A 16,009-nucleotide genomic window follows, 5' to 3' on the forward strand; every position below is an offset into this window, starting at 1 on the left:
GAGAGAGAGAGAGAGAGAGAGAGAGAGAGAGAGAGAGAGGTATGACATGTGATGTGGATGCTGAGATGATGAAATTGCCATCACAATATCCAAAAAGCATTTTAAAGGAGATTTCATCTTTATTCGTGTGTGTATGTTTATGTACACGGGTCCCTAAAGAAGCAGGAAGAAGGCATCCTGGAGCTGCAGTCACAGGCAGTAGAGAACTACCCAGGGTGGGTACTGGAAACCCAACACCACTCATCCACAAGAGCGGCAAGGTCCCATAACCACTGAGCTACCTCTCCAGCCCCTACGGAAAGTTCTATTGGAGTGCATCAATGACCTTTCATTTAGGAACTGTCTGGGGCTTCGCTGGTGCTCAAAAGGCAGCACTAATCACGTGCAATAGGGATCCGTGTCCTGCAAAGCCCAGATATCAACTGGCAATTTTAAGAGATCCTGCGGACCTGAAGCAACATCACAGCAAAACTGTGTGGAGGCTGTGTTGTGTCAAGTACTTACACACACTTGCATTCGTTCTGGGGGCGGGGGTAGTAGGGAGATTCACTTATGAGGGCTCGGTTCTGAGAGGTGATCAAGGATATGGCAGTCTCATAAAGTACATACGGCTTCCACTTCCTTTAGCCCTCTCTCGTCCCCTCGGTTCCCTACTGGGTCTTGCCCCGCGTTCCCAGCCGCAGCCTCTCTGAGGTTCCACCACCGAGTCTGCCTCCTTTCATCTGGGCTGTTCGCTATGGCTATTACAATGACTTTCCTATCACCTGCCTCTGCCTAGCGCTGTAAGAATCGCCTACGATCACCAGCGTAGGCAGAAGCACCATCTCACTTCCCTCTAAGGCAGGCAGGGTTTTGACCCTCCGTGTCTGCTTTGATCTGCATGTGCCTCTTAAAGGCACGCATTAGTGTGTTTTCTTTTACGAGATTTGTTTTTATCTTTAATTACATGTATGTGTGGCAACATGCACATGAGTGCAGCTGCCCGGGGAGGACCAAGTTGTAAGATCCCCAGGAAGAACTGGAGTTCCAGGCAGCTGGGAGTCACCGCATGGATGCTGGGAACAAACTGGGGTCCTCTGCCAAAGCAACACATGTTCTTAAGCATTGGGCATTTCTCCAGCCCCACGTGTTACAAGTCTTAGTCCCCAAATGGTAACACTACTGGGAGAAAGTAGAACCTCTAAGAGGTGGGGGCTAAAAAAAGAAGAAAGGTCGCTGGGACTTAACCTTGTAGGCAGATTGGGATCTATCTGACCCCTTATATCTCTCTTTGCTTCTTGGCCACCATGAGGTGAAAATCTCCCTCTACCATATGTTCCTGCCATTATGTTCTGTGGTGCTATAGACAAGAACCAAAAGGACCAAGCAACCATAAGACCTCTGAAGTCATGAACCAAAACAAAACTTTATTCCTTATTGTTGATAACCTCAGGCATTTTGTTACAGTAACAGAAAGCAATGCAGTGTCATGAGCAAACACTAGGCTAGCTCCACTACGTTTTCTAGTATGTACGAAGATTATTGGCCCATTGTACAAGAGAACAAACTGATTCTCAACTAATGCCATACAAGCCATACAAGCAGTAGAGGCTGGAATCCACACATTTTACAGTGCACGCTATTGCTCCCTAGTGCCAAGTAGGGACTAGGAGGGGGTTAGGAGCATGAATGAATGGATGTCTGGCCCGTATGGAATCAGTAGCATGTGTGAGCATCATCTAGGAAGTCGCCAGCACCTTTCTTCAAGGAACCCTCTGAACACTGACGTAATTTCCTTCTATGGAATTCAGAAAGTCCCCATGCCACAATGTGTCCCCCCGCCCGCTAGAGGGGTGTTGGGTTCTTCTAACCCGAGCCCTGAGGAGGGAACAGAACTAGTAAGAAGGAAGGCGTGGGTAGCGATGAGCCCTCCTCCCCTTCCGGTGCTCATGCAGGCCTCCAGGAGCTTGCTCTCTGTGGGTTCTTGAGGACCGTGGGTCAGTATGACCACCAGGCGACCACGTGGCCTGGATCCAATTTCCAAAGCAGAACATGAGATCAGAAATAGATAAAGGAAAGCAAATTGGATGCCTTTCCTGGTGTGCTGATTTTTGAGATTAGGGAAGAACTAAAAACAACCTAGCTCCTAACAGGGTAGGGAGGCACTGTGGAAATCCTCACAGTACTCAAGAAATGGGAATCCAAAAAGAGCTTAAAAGGGGGGCTGGCAAGGTGGCTCAGCAGTTAAAAGTACTTGTTGATCTTTCAGAGGGCCTGAGTTCAGTTCCCAATACACACATCAGGCGGATCCCAACTGTCTGCACTCCAGCTCCAGGGGATCGGACAGGTCTCCTGGCCTCTACTGGCACCCACATCCACAAACATACACAGAAATACAAGCTAAAAAACTCTCCTATATAACTGCTAAATATGGGAAATATTTACACAGACGCACGTTAGCCAAAAAGACAAATGTGTACCAGCTAAGTTATAATGTTAGCTTGTACGGGGCTGGGGGACGGACGGCTCAGCCAATAAAGCGCTTGCTGAACAGGCACAGGAGCTGAGCTCACATCCTCGGCACATGCAGAAAAAGCGGAGCAGGATGGCTCACCTCAGTGATGCCCATGCCAGGGATGCGAACACTGAGGGGGCCTGGGAATTGCTGGCCAGCACAGCTCAGTCAGTGACTTGCCAGGATGAGGGAGGGCCCTGTGTTCTGTTAGGGTTTGGGGTGTTTTGGTTTGTTTTGGTTTTTTGGGTTTTTGTTTTGGTTTTGTGCATTTGTTTGTTTTGGTTTGCTTGTGCGTTTGTTTTGGTTTTGCTTGTGCATTTGTTTTGGTTTTGTTTGTGCATTTGTTTTTGATCAACTCGATACATAGGTCACCTGGGAAGAAGAAATTTCAGTTGAGACAATGTCTCTGTGGCACTGGCCTGTAGAGGAGTCTGTGGGGCATTTTGTTGATTAATGTTTGATGTATGAGGGCCCAGCCCACTGTAAGCGGTGCCAGCCCTGGCCAGATAGTTCTGGGAGGTATAAGAAAGCAAACTAGATGATCCAGTAAGTGGCATTCCTCCGTGGCTTCTGCTTCAGTTCCTGCCTTGAGTTCCTGCCCTCGCTTCCTTCAGTGAGCAGGATGTCAAGCCAAATAAACCCTTTCCTCCCCAAGCTGCTTTTGGTCATAGTGTTTAACACAGCAAGAGAAAACAAACTAGGGCACCTCAAAAAATAAGTGGGAGACTATTTGAGGAAGACCCCTACCATCATACTCACCCCCCATATATGAACATACATGAACATGCACACACACATATATACCATGCATACATACCAAAAACATAAATAAGTATATACAAAGGAAAAAAACAAATCATTAGAGGCAGCTGGCATACTATGCATAAATGAGAGATGGAGTCTTGATTTTTGTTTCTTGTTTGTTTGTTTGTTTTTCACTCACTAACTGCTCTGTTTGTTCCAAGAGTTTCTGTTTTGGAGCCAGGTGGAACTCAAACGTCACTCTGGTGTAGCCTTGCTATGTGAGCCTCTGCTGTCTGAGCTATAGAACAGGATAATGTCTGGTGACCTTAGAGGATCTAAATTCCCACAGGTAAAGGTAACACCTCATGCTGGGCTCTGCACAGCAGCTCCCCCCTTCTCAGCTGGTGATGAAGCCTCTGCCCTTGAAGCAGAGTAAAGGCCTGGGCCTGGCTCCGGCACCATAGGTAAAACACGGGTGGACAAGAGTCCCTTCCGGCTGGACTCTTCATGATGCCGAAGGCTGCATCACCAATACACATGAGCAATGAGACTTCAGACCTTACCCTGCAGCGCTGAGACTATAGTTCAGTATTAAAGGACTTGCCTGGCCCGCCTGATCAGGCCCTAGGTTCAAACCCCACTACCACCAAACAAGAAGGGAACAAAACAGTGAGAACAAAAAATGTGCATCATGGCTCTACCTGCGCTCGCCCTATAACTTCCTGCAAGCTCTTCATAGCTCCCAGGAGACCTCACATCCACTGCAGGGAGCGGCCCTCCTAGCAAACATTAGGTAAGTGTAACTTATCAGCGCCAATCCAGGATGAGGTGATGGGAGCTCAGGGGAAGCCAGAACAGGGGGCGGTGCTTGGGTTTGCATCCTGGCCAGATGGCCTCCACAATTCCTGATTTTTTGCAATCTTTTCTACTCTCATCCACTTGGCCTGGGGCTCCTGGGTCATAGCAAACTAGCAATGAGCGGAGGAGAGCAGAACCGGTTTAGGCCAGCAGAGGTCCAGGCTGACATCACTATCCAGATCACCAGCATTCTGTCCAGCTAGGAAGGAGGCAGAGGGCAAGGAGCTGGAGGTCTAATCAAAAGGGCAGCAGGAGGCCATGGGGCCAGCAACAGAGGGTGGAACCAGAATTTAAAGCATGCGGGGTCAGGGGTCAAACAAGCCAAATCAATCAAAGAGTTAAGTCACTTCACAGAAGTGAGTCCTGGAGGCGGAGGAGTGGAGGAGCAGCTTCTGTCCTGAGGAAGGGTGATGTGGGGTAAGACTGAAATGACCTGGGTCGGAGCCCGGGACTGCTGACAGCATCTTACGATGTCACAACTCTCCCCGATGCTGTATACTGCACTGTTATGACACCCACTTTAAAGGTGGGAAAATGACAACAGAGTAGTTAAGAACCTTGTTTGAAGCCGACAGCGTGCTGAGACCTAGATTGGGACTCTGAGCTGGCTCTGGAGAGCTGTCACCTTCTGTTCTCCACACACACAGGCTGCTGACTGCTGACACAGGAGTGGACGGGACTCCATCACAGAGAGATGGTATCTAGCCCGGAGGCAAATGCCTTCTTTGTTTATCTTCCTGGAAATGACAGGCTGCTGGAGGAACCCCCGTTTCAGGAGGAAAGAAAAAGCATGCTTAGTAACTGCAAATTTGCCACTTGCTGATAGCATCAGCAGCTTTCCGAGGAGGCAAGGAGGCAGTCTCCCGGAGGCTGATGCAGCCCCAGGCAGCAGAGATTGATCATCTCTCTCATGATCTCACCTCAAAGAAAATGATCACAAGTCAAGGCCCACAACCATCCCCACAGTAGTCAGACGCGTGGCTGCATCCCTGCCGTAAATCAAAGGCGATGCCCAGCTTTTCATCAGATGCCTGCAGATAATTCCCCTGCCGTTTCCAGGCTAAGCGTCGGAGGGCCACAGCTAAAGGGTTAACATCTCATTTCCTCTTGTCTTTCAAGCCTTAATCCCCATCCTGAGCTGGGTGCATTCCAAGCCCACCTGGAGCAGGTCAAGACCAGCCTCCAGCCCATGACTGGTCCTTCATTTCCCCTGGCAGGAGATTAGATGAGGCACCCATTAATCACTCATTACCTCTGTCTTCCCTGCTGGTCAGACCTCAGGCAGCCTGCCAAGGGGCCTGGGAGGGTGCCTGGGAGCCGGCCAGTGCCACCTTCCTGGGGACAAGACACAGAGGCACAAGCCTGGCTCAGGACTCCAGGGACCACACCCAAGCAGAGGGATAACAGTGCCTATCTTCCACCTAAGTTATCTTTAAGGCTCCCAGACCACAAGCACCCACTGCTTAACTAAAGGATTAGGGGAAAAAAGAGAAATAAACTAAAAGTGGCCACTTTCCCCAAGATGACAATCGCCAGGGAGAAAAACCGCTGCCCACCTGGTGTTTGTGCCCTTTAGAGGACCCAAGGGGAAACTGGACAGGAAGTGGAGAGAAGACGGGATGCTGGCTGGATGATTACCGTAGTGCAGCTGTGTATTCAATGGCTGGGTTGGCGTGCAGGGCAATAACAGGCAGTCCTTCAGACAGAACCTGCACCTGACAGGCTAAGACTGTATGCAAGTTTCTTCTGGAATAGGTTTAGCGAGTGCCCATTGTGTCCAGCACTCACCAGTCAGAGGAGACAGGAGAAATGGGAAGTGACACTGAGCACCTACTCTGCGCCCAGGCTTTGCTTAGGGGGCTTCAAACCCACACCAGCCTCCAGGCCGCCTACCCCATTGTTCTATGTGAAGATCAGTGTGGGAGAAGGAAAAGTAGAAAGAACTGTTAAGTGAGAATCTGCCATAGGTCAGCCAGCACTCTAGGGAAGAAGCGTGCCTGTGGCTAGCCTAGCCTGGCCAGCACTATTTGGAAGATTTCAGCCTGTGTTGTACCCCACCAGCTTGGGGTTTTCAAACCAAGGCATTCTGATCTTTCTTCTTCACACTCGTTCAGACTTTGGGACGCAAGGGCTGGGCTTAGACGCTTTCAGGGAGGACAAGAAGGATGTGTTGAGCTTTCAAAAACCTCTTTCCCAAGGCCCCTTAAACAACAGCAAAGGGGGCTCTCATGAACTCACAATTCCCCCACTCGCTCCTTTAGGTCAAAGTTAAGGCCCTCTGATATAAATAAGAAAAGAGAGAAAGAAAAAGAGAGAGAGAGAGAGAGAGAGAGAGAGAGAGAGAGAGAGAGAGAGAGGCTGGCATAGCGATACATGCTTATACCAATCCTGGGACAAAAAAAAATTCATGTCCCTGGGACACAGATTGACATTCTATGGCCTCTGTGGTGCACATGCACACATGTAGGTGCAAATGCACATGTGCATGTGTGTATACACACACACACACACACACACACACAGAGATAAGCCAGGACAACTAAGTCAGGCATGATAGCAAACACCCATGATCTCGGTGTTCCAGTACCTGAGGTAGGAGGATGACCAGCTCGGGTTCCAGTACCTGAGCTACATGTTGAGCACCCTTGTCTGAAGGGGGGGGCGGGGGGTGTGGAACAAGCCATTTGTGACAGACCCTTATCTGTCACTACAGTCTCATTTTTGGCTCAAAAGGCAACCAGGGGCTGAGGTCTTCAAAGCCACGTGTGCCTAGGACTCAGTTTCTCCCTCCCCTGTCTCCTGGATGCTCTGCTCACGCGTGCACATGGATATTCATATTCATTCTTTCACCTCCTCCTCCCCCCCCACCCGCCCCGTTTTGTTTCTCTCTCCCTGGGTGGTCATTTATCAGCTTCTCTCCTCTCAGCCCCTGGAGGGCAATGATACATCCTTGCTCAGTATGAGCCCCCAGCACTCAGTAATAATCCCTGGCACACAACGGATGTTCAGAAGTATTTGCTGGGGGAAAATCCAATGGAAGTGAATACTGGGGAGCCATTGTGATTTCGTGCAATGTGGTGAAGTCAGAATTTCAGAAATATTCATCTGTCAGCATGAAAGAAGATGGATTACAAGGAAGAGAGCCACCCAAGGCTAGTAGGCAGGAAGGGAAATTGTTACTGTAATTTGGACATGGTTTAAAGTAGGGGCAGGAAAAGAGTTTGAGAGATCATGAAAAAAAGAATATGGAAGAGTTTGTGATAAATGAGCTATGCATATAGGGGACGGGATAAGGGTGCTGGGGGGCACTTGAGCATGGGTACCAGCAGCCAATAGGAATAAAAGTGATGCCCTGAAGGACAGTGCGGAGGGTAGAGAGGAACTCTGTGGGCAACAGACAAGATCGCTCAGCAAACAAAAACGTCAAGCCCTGACCTTCCTCCCAAACTGTATTCTGTTCCTCTCCCTTCACACCTGGCCATGAGACTTGGCCATGGCACAGCGGGTGTGAGGGTGAGGCAATGGTACCCTGCCCTGGGCTGGGCATGGAGACCACCGGAGCCCTGCCATCCTCACAGTGAGGCCAATGCCATCACTTGTGCCAGCAGTGGCTCCTCATGTTCTCCTCACCCAAACTCATTCATTCTGTGAGGCTGGACCTTTGGGAATTCCCGGCTCCAGCCCTGCAGAGGTTTATGGGAAAGCCCCGGGACTCTCGGCTGCTTCCTCGCATTGATTTTCAGGGTAGGATTGCATTTTTCAAAGGAATTCAACTACGGTGCCAACAAAAATCTATAGGAATTGAGTAGGGCTACATTTAAATGACAGCTTATTTTAAAATGTTTGCTCCTTTGTACACAGAGGCCCAGTTAAGGTCCTCTCAAGCCCAGCAACTGTGTGACTTCCATCTCCACCAGGTCAGAGACATCAGCGATGTCACGACAATACAGTGGCTCTAAAAGGTGTGAGATCTCAGCTGCTGTCTGGGCATTGCAGATGCAAAGGAAGTTGGGCACGATAATTCCTTGGCGTTCTGGGCTATATTTCACTCACTCCAAATTCTAATGGGCTTCAATCAGCTTCCCAGAATCAGGCTTCAATTCACCCTACTGCCTGCAAAACAGAGAGACACTGTCAGATGAGGGGTGCACTTTCCACGGCACAGAAAGCTGGGGGACTTCTTAAAGTCTCTCTAGACCCATAATTCCACATGCTAAGTGGGTGTCTCAAATCAGCTTCCCAAGGTACGGCTGCAGTTATTTCTAAGAAAAATGAAACTTCATTTCTAGATCTCTCCCACTTCAAGGTGAGCAAGTTGGTCCAAACGCTAATTTTTCAATCACATTAGGGCTACAGTTCTATGAGCTGTATCCCAGGCTGACAGAAACAGCAGGTCCACTTGGGCTAGCAATGACACTGGGCTGCAAAGACTAACCTGACCTGGAGGTCAGAGGCTTTCTAGAAACCAAAGTGATGGAGGCTCCAGATTGGGGCTCTGGGGCTGCTGACACTCCACCAGCAATCCCAGGCTAAGCAAAGGAAAGCAAGGCTGGGGTAGGGGTACAAGCGCAGCCTGTGCAACTCAGGAGTTCCCCCTCTGAGCTGAACAGACCTCAAAAGGGCTAGTTTGCTACTTCCCCCACCCCAGGTGGCCTGGCTCTGGAGTTAAGGGGGAGTAAGGGAAAAACAGGCCTCCAGGAAAAGGGAAGAGAAAGGATGAGGAGGGGAGTGGAAGGTGAAAAGGAAAGAGAAGATGGAGAGTAAAGGGAAAGAGGGAGAAGGGGAAGATGAAAGGAAGGGGGGAAAGAATGGAAAGAGGAAGGGAAAGAGAAGAAGAGGAAATAGAAGAGAAAGGGAAAGGGAAGAAGAAGGGGAAGTGGGGAAGGAAGGAGAAGAGGACGGGAAGAGAAGGGAAGAAGCAGGTACAACAATCAGAGCGACCATGGGCCCCGACAGACCCACGCGTGCCAGGTTGCGTGGCTGCCCCGGGCTCCGGCGAACGGCGGGCCGGACTGCGCGTTCTGCTCACCTGGAGCTAGTCCGGAGCGTCAGCCTTCTCAGCTCCGCGTGCTTCCCGAGCGCCGCCGCATGGACGGCCGCTTGCCCCGCACGGGCTCCCGCTGCGCCCCGGTGAGTCGGGTGCGCGGGCGGCAAGCGAGTCCCCAGCGCGCACGATTCAGGCGCGGAGTCTGCGGGCGGAGAGCGCGGTCCGTGCGCCCTGCCCTCCCGCGCGGCCTCCCGCTGTCACCTCCAGCCGCCCCTGCCGCCCCCTGGCGGCCGCATAGGGGAGAGCCGGCCCTGACCCACCCCGATCCCCGGGGATGAGGGGTTCTTTAAATCCGTGATGCTGCCGGACCCCTGGAAACCTCGAGAAGAGACATCCACCAGCAGAGGCAGGAGAGGGGAGGACGGTCTGGACAGAGGCTGGAGGGTTGCTTAGAGACTGGAGAGTGGTGATGGAGGAACTTAGAGGGCTCCCGGGCTGGTCAGGGTCGTCAGTGGAAGAGCAAAGAGGAAGACAGAGAGGACCAGAGCCTGAAAGTCAGTTTGTGGGAGCTTTCTGGACATCCTTGAGTATTGAGGAACAGCCATTCTGGTTGCAACCACGGGGTTAAGGCTGGTTTTCAATGAAGCCCTTCTTTCTGGCTTCCAGGGTTAGAGGACATCTCTAAGAAAGAAACTCCCCAAGAACCAGAACAACTCAGCATGCCTTCTTGATCTAAGGTCCTCGGGCTTGCCCGCAAGCGCCTTTGCCTGCTAAGCCAACTTGTTGCTCCCACTGCCAATTCCTTGAGTCCACGCACAAAGCTAAAATGTTTAAATTCAGTCCACGCGTCTAGAACTGGGAGAAGAAAGCAAGAAAGAGAAAAACGTCCCTCTTTCCCCGAGAGGGCAGGATGGCCTTAAACAATCTAAGAGACATCTGGGCCCAGGAGTCGCTCTCCCTTGATGTGAATCAGCGTGTTTGCTTATGGCTGCCACAAAAGCCTGCCTGTAGGGGGTGTTCGGGAAAGGGCAGGTGTGCCTGTGTGTAGAGGTGGATGGCAGCAGAATGCAGGCACTCTACCTTAGAGCCAGGCCTCATCAGGGGTAGATGTGGTATGGTATGCTTTGTGGGAACAGAAAGATACCCCTCCAAGAAAAAGAAAAAGAAAAGGGGAGCTGGTAAGCACACGAGATGAGACCAAAGGAGAACCAATTCTGAGTGCCTGGTACCTGGGTACAGCTGACACTGACTGAGTCCAACTGGTTCAAACAAACACATTCTGATGAGAGGCACCTGCTGTGCAGTGTGGCTGGTAGAATCCTGGTCCAGGTCCAGGAAATCAAATCTCCAAATTCTAACTCGTTTCATCCGTTTAAAACTGATTAGCAGGTGTGATGTGTCCGTGTCCTCCCCGCCCCCCTCTCCTCCTCCCCCGCCCCAGTCCCAATATTCCAGTGGTGGCTGCAGGACGATGGGGGTGGGGCAGAACTCAAGGTCATCCTTAACCTCCTACCCAGTTTGCAGCTAACCCGAGAGGCATGAAATTATGCTTCAAACAACAAAGACAATATAGCCAAGCTTATTCTGCAAGCCTATAATCCCAGGTACCAGGAGGCTAAAGCAGGGGTATTGAAAGTTGGAATCCAACCTGGACAACATAGTGAGATACTGTCTTAAAGAGTGCAGGCTGGGCGATGGTGGCGCACGCCTTTAATCCCAGCACTCGGGAGGCAGAGACAGGCGGATCTCTGTGAGTTAGAGACCAGCCTGGTCTACAGAACCAAGCCCCAGGACAGGCTCCAAAGCCACAGAGAAACCCTGTCTCGAAAAACCAAAAAAAAACAAACAAACAAACAAACAAACACAAGAGTGCAAACATGGCTTTGGGGGTAGTGGAGGACAGAATATCTACCAGGCACACATGAGCCCAGGGTCTATCCCCAGCACCAACAGAAATAAGAATTCTTAAAGAACAACGGCTATTTGCTAAACAGGATGCGGCAGGAACAGCACAGGAGGAAAGGACATGGGTTTGTTTATGGCTTCACTTTTGAAGAAATGTTGGGCTTAAACCTGCAAAGATAAAAAGGAGAAAAAATAAAACCTTCCTATCCCTCCCCCTTCTCCACCCTCCCCCTCTAATGTTAACATGTCACATAACCAAAGTGCATTGTTAGTGACCAGGCTCATTTGACCTAGGCTGGTTCTCGGGGATTGATCCTGATCCACTTACAAAGTTTAGAGGTTAGGAGCACGGCCTGCTCTTCCAGAGGCCCTGAGTTCAATTCCCAGCAACCACATGGTGGCTCACAACCATCTACAATGAGATCTGGTGCCCCCTTCTGACGTGCAGGCACATATGCAGGCATAACACTGTATACATAATAAATAAATAAATCTTTTTTTAAAAAAGTCATTCAGGTGGTGGCAGCACACACCTTTAATCCCAGCCCTCGGGAGGCAGAGGCAGGTGGATCTCCATGAGTTCAAGGTCAGCCTGTTCTACAGAGAGAATTCCAGGACAGGCTCTAAAGCTACACAGAGAAACCCTGTCTCAAAACACCAAAAAAGAAAAAAAACTGAAAAAAATAAATAAATAAAAAAAATAAAAATAAATAAAAAAAAACCTGTTTTTGGCATTCTGAACTCATTTTGCTTGTGTCACAGAAGGTTCTCTTAATTTAGGAAAAATTAGTCAGTGAGCTGGGGAGATGGTTCAACAGTAAAAGAGAGCGCTTTCTGCTGTCCCAGAGGCTAGAGCTCAGTTGCAGGTCACAACCACCTGTGTGTGACTCCAGCTCCAAGGGATCTGACACCCTCTTCTGGCCTCTGTGGGCTCTGTACACACGGCAACCACTCATACCGGCATACAAACAAATAAAAATATATCTTTAAAACAAACCCCCGTTGTTATAAGTTGAGATCTTTGCATAAGAGCACTTTAAGAATTTATGCTAAAGTAGTAAGCTTCCCTTTTCCCACCAAGTGTTTACTGTGTGGCTGTAAATCCTTTTACCAGTAGAATGTCTCTTGAGGCCACACTTTCCAATTCTGAACGTGTATGAGTGGGTACTTCAGGAGCTGTGTCCCAGCAGGGACGGAAACGGTGGTTAGCTGCTAGCATTTCAAGGTGGAAAGAAAGCAGACACCCAAGCCTCTCATTTCAGCCTCCTGCTGAGTCGCTAGGCTCCCTCTCGGCTCTTGTGAAGTTCTTTTCATCGTCGCGCTTGGAAATTTACCTACGCTGTAAAGTCAAGACAGGCTTGGGCTGAGCAAATAAGAAGGCATGGGTCGAAGGCTGAGCTTGTCTGCCTGACAGAATTAAGAATCACCTAGGAGACACCCTGTCACTGTGTCTGTGAGGGGGTTGATTAAGGTAGGAAAACCCAACCTGGATGACCACATGCGGGTGGCATGTTCCTTTAGCTGGGGCTCTGGACTATAAGTCTAGAGGAGAGGAAGGCAGAACATTGGCACATTAAGGCTGAATAAAGTCCTCCTTCTCAAAGTTGCCTTGGTCAGAAATGTTGTCAGGGTCAATAAAAACAATAACAAAGCCTCTTCAAGTGCTGATAAACTTACTGTTTTAAATCATTTCTTGGGGGCCAGCAAGACAGTTCAGCAGGTAAAGGTGCTTGCCACCAAGCCTGAAGACGTGAGTTCAATCCCCAATACCTACATGGTGGAAGGCGGGCACTGACTGCAGCAAGGTGTCCTCTGCCTTACATAAACTCTATGGTATCAGGTGTGCTCCCCTAAGATAAAGAAAGGGTGCAATCAAAAATAAACTACTACAAATCAAATTTAAGTATTTTTGGATAAATTTTCTGTCCTGCTTGCCTCCTTTTTTTTTTTACAAGACGAATCCAGGATTCTTTTTTTTAAATTTATTTATTTATTAAAGATTTCTGCCTCCCCGCCACCGCCTCCCATTTCCCTCCCCCTCCCCCATCAAGTCCCCCTCCCTCCTCAGCTCGAAGAGCAATCAGGGTTCCCTGACCTGTGGGAAGTCCAAGGACCACCCACCTCCATCCAGGTCTGTAAGCCAGACCCAAAAAGAGGAACATGGGATGTACTCACTCATATTTGGTTTCTAGCCATAAATAAACATTGAGCCTATAATTCGTGATCCTAGAGAAGCTAAATAAGAACGTGAACCCAAAGAAAAACATATAGGCATCCTCCTGAATATTAACCTTCATCAGGAGATGAAAGGAGACAGACAGAGACCCACATTGGAGCACCGGACTGAAATCTCAAGGTCCTGCTTGCCTCCTTAACTTGCTTCTTTTTTTTTTTTTTTCTTCTTACAGGGATCTGGGATAGTAACTGACTCTGTGCCCATACTGACTCTGTATCCTTGCCTATGGCTGGCTGCAACTTGACCTGTAACATGACTACATGACAGACCAGAGACTAATTTGTCTGCAGCCAGAGTCTCTGGGGTCACGGGGGTCAAGGTATTTGGACGGACTGTCAGGGGACTGTCGGGGATTCCCATGAGCTGTCGCAGGGGCTTCATGCACACCTCTAGCTATCTTGCTCTGCCCTTTCTATTTCTATCGCTCTCTCTTCCTCTCTCAGCCACATCCTGTCAGCAGAGATAGCGAAGTGGCCTTACCTGGTACTGCACGACTTCTGGAATTCCAAACATTCAGACTATGTCTCTTTTTCCCTCTTTCAGCCAGGAGGCAGCCTTCCCTCTGCAGTTGCTTCTCACTGAGAGTAACAGTGAGGGAAGCAGGAAGAGAGAGGATGAGTGACCCAAGCAAGAGGGGACAGACCGGGCAAGCTTGTTCTAGAAAGAAAGTCGCTTAGAAAGGACCAGGGGGAGGCAGAGGCAGCCTGGTGTATCCACAGCTCAGAGTACAAGAGAGGAAAATGAGGGATGTGGGGCAGGGATGACTGGGAAGCAGCTATCAGATTAATAATCACGAGATAACCACAATGGCTAGACCTTGTTCCATCAGAACCAATAGAAACTGCAAGCTGGGGCATGGGCCCAAAGCTCCTGCTGTCCCAGATGATGAATTAGAGAGCCTTCCAGCGAAGAAGTGGTAGCTGCCAATCAACAAATAGAGACGTGTATGGTTTTAGATAACGGAGAAAGCTATTCTGTGCTAGCCCATTCCATGCCAGTGACGCTTATGACCATTTCTGAATGTTGTATCATTTTCAGACAAATAAAAGAAATCCCGGTGGGAATGGCACTAGGCCCCTTTTTGTTATTTTTTTAAATATATATTCAAAGTAATGCAAAAAGTCATTCCACAATTCTCTTGTAATGAACATACTCAAAGCAAAATAAAACAAATTCATCATTATAAAGGAATGTTGTTTGCATTCCCTCCTTCCTGGGAGACTCTCCTAATAAGGTCTCGTCCTTCACCCATCGCACACAATGCCTCTTCTACCTCCTGTGGCCAATACTGCAAACCCCCAAGACAGCCAGAGGGGTGACGAAGCTCCACCAGCAAGCAATGGCTGTGTTTAAGCTCATCAGCTTCCATTGCCGGAAATCACTCTCTCTCCAGCCTCATTGGCTTCCCTTCTGTAGCAAGCTGGCTTTCTTGTTGAAGGGGTGCTATTAGTCAAGCCTGGGAGAAGCAGCAAAGCCAAGGGGCACTGGTCAGCAGCAGTTTGTAAGGAAACCAAGGCACTGCAGCCCAGGAAGACAAGTGGAGTCTGAGTTGATGATTTCACCTTGCCTCAACCACCTCCATCCCTCCTTGCTTTCAAAGACCATCTACCGTGGCCACCAGTGACACCTCACTAGACTTGACTGACCCGGTGTAAATTTTAATTTTTTGTGTGCAGGTATGTGTTTATGTTTACATATGTGACCTTGCGCATGTATGTGCATGCATGCAGGGATGGCAATTAACCTTGGGTTTATTTCTCAGGAGCCATCCACCTTGGTTTTTTAATTTTAATTTAATTTTATCTTATTTTATTTATGCATACAGGTGTTTTGCTTGCACATATGTCTGTGTACCACATGTGTGCCTGGTGCCCACAGAGGCCAGAAGAGGGTGTTGGGTCCTCTGAGGCTGGCGTCGTAAACAGTTATGAGGCACTGTGGTTGCTGGGGATCAAACCCAAGTCCTCTAGAAGAGCAGCCAGTGCTCTCAACTGCTGAACTCCAGCCCCTTTCCCATCTTGGTTTTTGAGACAAAGTGTCTCACTGGGACCTGGGGCTCACCAATTAGGCTGGAGTGGCTAGCCAGGGAGCCCCAGGGATCCACCTGTCTCTGCCTCCCGAGCACCGAGTTTATAAATGTGCGTCGCCACACCTGGCTTTTGCATGAGTGTTGCAATGGTCCTGGTGCAGGCCGTTGACAAACTGTTCCCCCAGGTCCCTCTGTTCTTTCTCACCCTTTAATATTTCCTGTCTAACGGCTCTGTCCATGAAGCTGGGAAGTCATTGTTTATTAAGGAGCAGTTTGGTGTTAGACAGTGGAGGCCTGAAACCTGTATCAGCATCAGTCTCTGGCCACCCATCATAGGAAAACATGCCTACTCCAGCTGTGGTCGTCCCACTGGAACAATGAGAAGCCCAAGGACACCTGTTGGAAGAGAAAGAAGACGCTCACACATCTTCCGAAGCCTTTTCCAGCTCCCAGATCTACCACTGGCTCAAAGAATGCAAGGGGGAAATTACATGGCTCATTGTGGAGCCATCTGGGAAAACATGACATACACAGAGAAGTATGTGGCTTCTCTTTTTTCAAAAACCATTTCAAGCTGCATTTGAAATCATGTCTTTCATTCACCACAGTGTGGAGGATTACCATATACCCACAGTGTGGAGGATTGCCATACACCCACAGTGTGGAGGATTGCCATACACCCACAGTGTGGAGGATTGCCATATACCCACAGTGTGGAGGATTGCCATATACCCACAGTGTGGAGGATTGCCATAT

The 16,009-nt window shown here is 49.4% G+C and overlaps 1 protein-coding gene and 1 pseudogene across 1 annotated transcript in view; both read right to left on the minus strand.

Moving 5' to 3' along the window:
* Positions 1 to 9,241, minus strand: part of Thsd4 (thrombospondin type 1 domain containing 4) — a 571,613-nt gene extending 562,372 nt beyond the window's left edge. The window contains exon 1 of the mRNA XM_026789951.1: positions 9,126 to 9,241. The gene's annotated coding sequence lies outside the window, so the exon portion shown is untranslated. The remainder of the gene's footprint in view (positions 1 to 9,125) is intronic.
* Positions 9,242 to 9,272: 31 nt separating this feature from the next.
* Positions 9,273 to 16,009, minus strand: part of LOC106144376 — an 80,964-nt pseudogene continuing 74,227 nt past the window's right edge.

This window comes from Microtus ochrogaster, unplaced genomic scaffold, assembly GCF_000317375.1.
Source record: "Microtus ochrogaster isolate Prairie Vole_2 unplaced genomic scaffold, MicOch1.0 UNK33, whole genome shotgun sequence".
NCBI classification, from domain to species: Eukaryota; Metazoa; Chordata; class Mammalia; order Rodentia; family Cricetidae; genus Microtus; species Microtus ochrogaster.